General features: G+C 38.2%; 1 protein-coding gene across 1 annotated transcript in view; it reads right to left on the reverse strand.

Annotated features, from left to right (window-relative positions):
• LOC117758031 (exostosin-1) overlaps positions 1-9,156 on the reverse strand; it is a 162,108-nt gene that overhangs the window by 75,334 nt on the left and 77,618 nt on the right. The gene's annotated exons all lie outside the window — the stretch shown is intronic.

Genomic DNA, 9,156 nt, shown 5'->3' on the forward strand with positions numbered 1-9,156 from the left:
AATATTTCAAGATACAACAATACAGTCAGAGATAACTTCCTGGAGAAGTCTATATATTGATTTGTGAGCTGCACATTCATGCTGCCTGTTCTATCACATCTGAGTGTGGAGGCCACTGACGTTTACTGAACTCAACGTCTACCGCTCTAAAGCATTTGGAATTAAAGTTAAGCATTTAGTTATTTGTCTTAACTGTATTGATACTAAATGTACAGGGTTACAAATACAGTTAAAACAAGAGAAAACAAGAGAGACGAGGTGTCGAAAGCTTCAGCATCAATGTGCTGATCGCTGATAGTTGATCTTACCCAACACCGGTGACTTGGCATCAAAATTACGATCTTTTTTTTCTGTTTTTTTTTTGTAGGACGAAGTCCGCTGCTGCCTTCCTCGTGTTGTTCATCGTCTTCGTCATGTTTGAACCTGGAGAGTGTTTTTTTGGAATGCTTTTTCACGGGGTCCACCATGGTAGGGTCACTAAGTGTTGCTTCATGAAAGTGAATAGATTATTATCGTAACAACCACTCAACCAATTAACCAGAATCTACAAAGTGAGGAAGTGAGAGGAGGACTAGGGCCTGTGTTTTCTAGTTGTTGAATTATCTACCACTATGTGAGCTCCTCCTGTTATAACTCTAAATGTTACACAATGACGATGAAGTCAGTCCTGTGTATATAAAGAGTTGCCTCTGTTGTTAACAGTAGACAACAGATTTCACCTTTGAATCTCACAAAGCTCACTTTGTATTCGACAGGTAAGATCGATATATTTCAGACTCATTTAGACGAGACCAAGCATTTGGGAAATGTGCTCAGCTCGTTACTGTATAATGCAAATTTTAACAATCTTTTTGTTCTGTTGTTGTTTTTGTAGGATGAAGTTCGCTGCCGCCTTCCTGGTGTTGTTCATGGTCGTCCTCATAGCTGAACCTGGAGAGAGTCTTTTTGGAAAGTTCTTCAAGAAAGTTGTCCATGGTAGAGTCACGGAATTAATTTGCTTTTTCCATTGCAAATATTTTAATATGACATAGCTGGAAAATCACAAAATAAGTAGTCGATATATTTGGCCATATAGAATCACTTTGATTTCAATAATAATGAAAATAACAATCAAAAAGGCCTTTGATTAGCATGTTCCTTCAATAAAATGGACATTGAAGTTTATTTTGATGCTCACATGCACCGACCTGCTGCGGCAACAATTGAAATCAAATTTGTCTAAGAATTTAAAGTACATTTTTCTAGATGATTTAATCTTTCCCTTAATCTGATTTGTTTTTTAAAATATAGAATAACTGGATCTTTATGCTAAAATAATAAAACACACATTCTGATTTTACCAGTCAAGATTGAACACTACTTAAAAGTATGTATAAAACATCATCTGTATGTATAATTGTTTAACTGTTAACTAATAGTCCAAATAATTGTGTTATGGAAATGTATTAATTGTCATTTAATATCATTTGCTTGAATTTATCACCATGTGTTTTTGTTTGTTTTTACACAGCTGGCACGTCAATTGGCGAGACAGCCTTGCAGTAAGGACTTCTACCATCATTACTGTGTAATTTTAATAGTCTTATCATCAGTACTGTTATTAACAACCTCTCTTTTCTCGCTGACTCTCTCCATCAGTGTCGCCGCAGAGCATCACGGGCTTCATGCGCATCACGGGTGTCACGGGCGTCACGGGGGTCACAGGCGTCACGGGGGTCACAGGCGTCACGGGCGTCGCGGTTACGACGAGCAGCAGCAGGAGGAGCTCGACAAGCGCTCAGTCGATGACGACCCCAATGTTATTGCTTTTGACTGAAGAAGTCGCCCTGAAGGAACTTTCAGATGATATATAATGCTTCTTGCTTTTCAATGAAATAAATAAAACATTTACCCACAACAGCAACCATGACTGAATATGTGTTCTTTTGCATTGATGTATTGTTGAGCGACATTTGAATAGTTTTGGAAAACAGAACAAATCTCAATTTTAGGATGTCAAAACATTTCTCTGTGTCTTATTCAAATATGAGATTCAACAATGACAATAAAGTCTCCTCTAATCTCACTGTATAGATATTTATCTATCTATTAGTTATAACTAATAACACATTCATACAAAACATTTACTGCACGTTTGTTGATACTTTTACTTATCCGGAAAAACTATAAACACGACGGGAGCATAAGTTAAAGTCACAATACAGAAGAAAACCAGAAGCCAAACTGCAGCAGATTTACTGATATTCATATGTCACTGGAGCCAAAGCAATGCACAGACTCAGCAGCAGTGGACCAAAGGGTTTGACTGTACTTTTGTCCAGGTGGAATGAAAAATATTGAATTAAAAAAACAAGACAGAATATACATATTTTGTAAAGATTATTTAGTGGAATTAAATATGAGAAAGGAGAATGTGTGTTGTTGTGGTGGCAGGAGGCATCACTCTGTCAAGTAAACACAAGAACTTTTAGAAACATGGATACGATCTCAAGGAAACCTCCATTTACTATATGATTTATTTTAAATACTTACAAATAATATTTCAAGAAACAACAATACAGTCAGAGATAACTTCCTGGAGAAGTCTATATATTGATTTGTGAGCTGCACATTCATGCTGCCTGTTCTATCACATCTGAGTGTGGAGGCCACTGACGTTTACTGAACTCAACGTCTACCGCTCTAAAGCATTTGGAATTAAAGTTAAGCATTTAGTTATTTGTCTTAACTGTATTGATACTAAATGTACAGGGTTACAAATACAGTTAAAACAAGAGAGAACAAGAGAGACGAGGTGTCGAAAGCTTCAGCATCAATGTGCTGATCGCTGATAGTTGATCTTACCCAACACCGGTGACTTGGCATCAAAATTACGATCTTTTTTTTCTGTTTTTTTTTTGTAGGACGAAGTCCGCTGCTGCCTTCCTCGTGTTGTTCATCATCTTCGTCATGTTTGAACCTGGAGAGTGTTTTTTTGGAATGCTTTTTCACGGGGTCCACCATGGTAGGGTCATGGAAGTAATTCGATTTTCACATGGCAAATATTTTAATGAAACATAACATATGAGTAGTCAATATATTTGGCCAAGTAGAATCCCTTTGATTTCAATAATAATCAAAATAACAATCTTTAGGCCATTTAATATTTGCATTAATAGGATTGTTTAAAAAAAATATAGAATAACTGGATCTTTATGCTAAAATAATAAAACATACATTCTGATTTTACCAGTCAAGATTGTACGCTACTTAAAAGTATGTATAAAACATCATCTGTATGTATAATTGTTTAACTGTTAACTAATAGTCCAAATAATTGTGTTATGGAAATGTATTAATTGTCATTTAATATCATTTGCTTGAATTTATCACCATGTGTTTTTGTTTGTTTTTACACAGTTGGAAAGTGGATCCATGGGTAAGGACTTCTACCATCATTAGTGTGTATTTTTAATCGTATTATCATCAGTACTGTTATTGACAACTTCTCTTGTCTCGCTGACTCTCTCCATCAGACTCATCCATGGCGGTTACGACGAGCAGCAGGAGCTCGACAAGCGCTCAGTCGATGACAACCCCGGTGCTATTCCTCTGCTTTTCAATGGCCTTATGTCTCATGTCACCGAGCAGTGATTAGCTAGAGTCCGAGCAAAGTTTCTGCGATTCTCTCTTTTAACGGTGAGCATTAGTGAAAATAGAATTCAACAGGTAATTGTCCAGTTTAAACAGCAAAGCACAGGCAGAGGAAAAAATATCTCCCCTTTGACAGCACTTAAATCTCATAGAAAAGAGTTCATGGTGTCCTACAAGGCTCTATACTGGGAGCAGTTCTTTTTCACAAGATTAATAAAACTAATGTGTAAAGTCTTCTACTGCTTTTACTGTATTTACTTAAACTGCAAATCATCCTCACATTTCTGGAGCTGCAGCCACTAAGTGTTGCTTCATGAAAGTGAATAGATTATTATCGTAACAACCACTCAACCAATTAACCAGAATCTACAAAGTGAGGAAGTGAGAGGAGGACTAGGGCCTGTGTTTTCTAGTTGTTGAATTATCTACCACTATGTGAGCTCCTCCTGTTATAACTCTAAATCTTACACAATGACTATGAAGTCAGTCCTGTGTATATAAAGAGTTGCCTCTGTTGTTAACAGTAGACAACAGATTTCACCTTTGAATCTCACAAAGCTCACTTTGTATTCGACAGGTAAGATCGATATATTTCAGACTCATTTAGACGAGACCAAGCATTTGGGAAATGTGCTCAGCTCGTTACTGTATAATGCAAATTTTAACGATCTTTTTGTTCTGTTGTTGTTTTTGTAGGATGAAGTTCGCTGCCGCCTTCCTGGTGTTGTTCATGGTCGTCCTCATGGCTGAACCTGGAGAGTGTTTGGGAAATTGGATCGTGCGCCCTATCGGAGGTAGAGTCACGGAATTTATTTTTTATTTTTTCCATTGCAAATATTTTAATATTGCATAGCTGGAAAATCACGAAATAAGTAGTCGATATATTTGGCCAAATAGAATCACTTTGATTTCAATAATAATCAAAATTACAATCAAAAAGGCCTTTGATTAGCATGTTCCTTCAATAAAATGGACATTGAGGTTTATTTTGATGCTCACATGCACCGACCTGCTGCGGCAACAATTGAAATCAAATTTGTCTAAGAATTTAAAGTACATTTTTCTAGATGATTTAATCTTTCCATTAATCTGATTTGTTTTTATAAATATAGAATAACTGGATCTTCATGCTAAAATAATAAAACACACATTCTGATTTTACCAGTCAAGATTGAACACTACTTAAAAGTATGTATAAAACATCATCTGTATGTATAATTGTTTAACTGTTAACTAATAGTCCAAATAATTGTGTTATGGAAATGTATTAATTGTCATTTAATATCATTTGCTTGAATTTATCACCATGTGTTTTTGTTTGTTTTTACACAGGTGGTTTGAAAATTGGCGAGCAGGCCATTAAGTAAGGACTTCTACCATTATGACTGTATAATTTTAAAAGTCTTATCATCAGTACTGTTATTTATAACCTCTCTTGTCTCGCTGACTCTCTCCATCAGAATTACCCGCGCGCAACAGTTACGACGAGCGGCAGCAGCAGCAGGAGGAGCTCGACAAGCGCTCAGTCGATGACGACCCCAGTGTTATTGTTTTTAACTGAAGAAGTCGTTTTTAACTGAAGGAACTTTCAGATGATATATAATGCTTCTTGCTTTTCAATGAAATAAATAAAACATTTACCCACAACAGCAACCATGACTGATATGTGTTCTTTTGCATTGATGTGTTGTTGAGCGACATTTGAATAATTTGGGAAAACTGAGAACAAATCTCAATTTTAGGATGTCAAAACATTTCTCTGTGTCTTATTCAAATATGAGATTTAACAATGACGATGAAGTCTCCTCTAATCTCACTGTATAGATATTTTAACTTGTGGGGGGTTTAAATCAATGTTACTACAACGAGTATTAAAACTTCTAACTGATAACTAATAACACATTCATACAAAACATTTACTGCACGTTTGTTGATACTTTTACTTATACGGAAAAACTATAAACACGACGGGAGCATAAGTTAAAGTCACAATACAGAAGAAAACCAGAAGCCAATGTTGGGCCATGGTTTTGTGTGAAACCACACTTCGGCCTACATGTGCCATCAAACCCTGAAGCCGCATGTTCCCCCAGGACTCCGTCTCCCAGGGGCCATTAAAAACCAGAGCAAGGAACTCAGTCTCCCAGCAGGCAACAACTTCACACAGAGGGGTGGAAAACCCCCCCAGGGACACAGGTTTCAACTCCCATTGGTCACTCTGGACCCCATGACCTGTGAGGTCACCGGGCCAATATAAGCCAGGTTCTCCAGCTTCTTGCCCTCGATCTCTCTTTTTTCTACACTCCCTCCAAGGAGAGAAGGCGGTCGAGCCTCTTCATCCTCTTCCTACGATCCTTCCACAGGAGGGAAGGCGGTCGAGCCTCTTCATCCTCTTCCTACGATCCTTCCACAGGAGGGAAGGCTGTCGAGCCTCTTCTCCAGCTCACATCTTCTCTTCCCATCCAACTCTTCGAGAGGAGCACAAAGGTGCAGCTTCCAGCTCATCTTACCAAGGAAACCTCTTCGCACTCCAAGCTCTGCCAACCCTTCAAGCAGCGACTCGATGTCCTGCTGTAAGAACTTCAAACAGCAACTGAACTCAACCGAAACCAGCAAGACAACACAAAACTGCGAACTGCACAGCAACTTCCTTTTTCCCCTTTCCACGGACTGGTAACACATCTGGGCTTAATAATTATACTAGGCTAAGCAAGACTGTTTATTCGATTCTGTGTGAGGTTTATAAGTTTGATTTGTGGTGTTGTGATATTTTGGGTACAAGTTATTGAGAAAGTAATGTTAGTCTGTTATGCTCTTCACAGTCTTTCGTTGCATCCAATCTAGTAACTTACTCTAATTTGGCACACACACAGACACACACACACACACACAGACACACACACACACACACAGACACACGCATAACTCTTCACCTCATTATCTCTACAGGTCGTAAACATTCCAATAGGTGGGGGACGGGTGTTATCTCTTTGGCCAGCGACCATCTTGAAAGCACGCTGACTCACACAGACACACGCACATACCTATCTTTGTTTAGCAATTAGACCGTTAGTAATTTGTGTTTTTATACTTTATTATATTCATAATAAATGTTTTTCTTTCACAAATGTTTTTTTATTAATGTTGCATAAGTGAATTTCGCCAACCTCTACACTGTCAAGAACCCCATATCTTTCAACTTAGCTAACTATCTATATGGTAATTTTGGTTATAGTTATTAATTTAATTGTTAATCAGAGTTCCAAATTTGAAGTTAGAACCTTTATGAGACTTAATCAATAAATTGGCTATCTTTTCCCTTCCTTTGAAGGGTGTTGCCCCGAGGTAACTTTAATCAATTAAAGTTATTATTTAATATTAATAATAAAATATTAATATTTAATATTTTTATCTTGATAACCAAATTTATTGAATGCCGAAAGGCACACCATTTTATGGTATCACGTTTGATGCATTATGGCACAACACCAAACTGCAGCAGATTTACTGATATTCATATGTCACTGGAGCCAAAGCAATGCACAGACTCAGCAGCAGTGGACCAAAGGGTTTGACTGTACTTTTGTCCAGGTGGAATGAAAAGTATTGAATTAAAAAAAACAAGACAGAATATACATATTTTGTAAAGATTAATTTGTGGAATTAAATATAAGTCAGGAGAATGTGTGTTGTTGTGGTGGCAGGATGCATCACTCTGTCAAGTAAACACAAGAACTTTTAGAAACATGGATATGATCTCAAGGAAACCTCCATTTACTATATGATTTATTTTAAATACGTACAAATAATATTTCAAGAAACAACAATACAGTCAGAGATAACTTCCTGGAGAAGTCTATATATTGATTTGTGAGCTGCACATTCATGCTGCCTGTTCTATCACATCCGAGTGTGGAGGCCACTGACGTTTACTGAAATCAACGTCTACCCCTCTAAAGTAGTGGTGCACCGATGTATCGGCCGTATATCGGTAGCGGCCGATATACGGCCATCGGCGTATCCGTAATAAACTTGACTTTCACCGATAACATTGGCCGATGTTCATTGGTATGTTTTCTGCAGCCTGCCAATCTGGCATCCAGATTATGGTACACTGATGCCGGGTTTACACCGGGCGCTGAAGCGCGTGCCGCGCAGCGCCAAGGAAAGCCAGGCGCCTCCCATCCACCCCCCTGTTAAACCTTTGTGCGGTTCACATGGGCTGCGATGCGCCGCGCCGCGCCAGCGCCCTACACCGATGGTTTCGGCGTGCGAGCGAGCGTATCGCGCCAGGAAACAGACTGAAAAATGATTTTAAACGATATAAATGACATATTTTATATGATATAAATGATCAAATATGCATCCCATACTTTGTATTCCCCTTCTGTTGTCCTGGAGTTTTAATTTTCCCAATTTTCCCAATCACATAATTAAATGTCCCCCTCTGCCCATCCACACAAGCAGTCATATAGATAAAAAGAGAGAGAGGGGGGGGGGCTAAAGGCTTGCTTGGAGAATACGTCACTTACCCCCGACACCCGACATTGAACGGGTTACATACAACAACAAGCGGAGAATTGCGGGCTGACCGGTGCGGAGAAATGCGGGTCCGGCTGCGCGCTTGAGAATGGCGCGGCGCGGGGCGGCGCGGCACTTCAGCGCCCGGTGTAAACCCGGCGTAACACACCAAGAAGGCCACATGCAAGTAATAAACAAATATCTGTATCGGCTATCGGCTAGATTGTTGTTTTAAATATCGGTATCGGCCAAGAATTTCCATATCGGTGCATCCCTACTCTAAAGCATTTGGAATTAAAGTTAAGCATTTAGTTATTTGTCTTAACTGTATTCATACTAAATGTACAGGGTTACAAATACAGTTAAAACAAGATAAAACAAGAGAGACGAGGTGTCGAAAGCTTCAGCATCAATGTGCTGATCGCTGATAGTTGATCTTACCCAACACCGGTGACTTGGCATCAAAATTACGATCTTTTTTTTCAGTTTTTTTTTTGTAGGACGAAGTTCGCTGCTGCCTTCCTCGTGTTGTTCATCGTCTTCGTCATGTTTGAACCTGGAGAGTGTTTTTTTGGAATGCTTTTTCACGGGGTCCACCATGGTAGGGTCATGGACATAATTAGATTTTTACATGGCAAATATTTGAATGAAACATAACATATGAGCAGTCGATATATTTGGACAAGTAGAATCACTTTGATTTCAATAATAATCAAAAAGGCCTTTGATTAGCATGTTCCTTCAATGAAATGGACATTGAGGTTTATTTTGATTCTCACATGCACCGACCTGCTGCGGCAACAATTAAAATCAAATTTGTATCAGAAGAAACTTAATTAACAATTTCTAGGCGATTTAATCTTTGCATTAATTGGATTTGTTTTTAAAAATATAGAATAACTGGATCTTTATGCTAAAATCATAAAACATACATTCTGATTTTACCAGTCAAGATTGTACGCTACTTAAAAGTATGTATAAAATATCATCTGTATGTATAAT

The sequence above is a fragment of the Hippoglossus hippoglossus genome, chromosome 24 (assembly GCF_009819705.1).
Source record: "Hippoglossus hippoglossus isolate fHipHip1 chromosome 24, fHipHip1.pri, whole genome shotgun sequence".
NCBI lineage: Eukaryota > Metazoa > Chordata > Actinopteri > Pleuronectiformes > Pleuronectidae > Hippoglossus > Hippoglossus hippoglossus.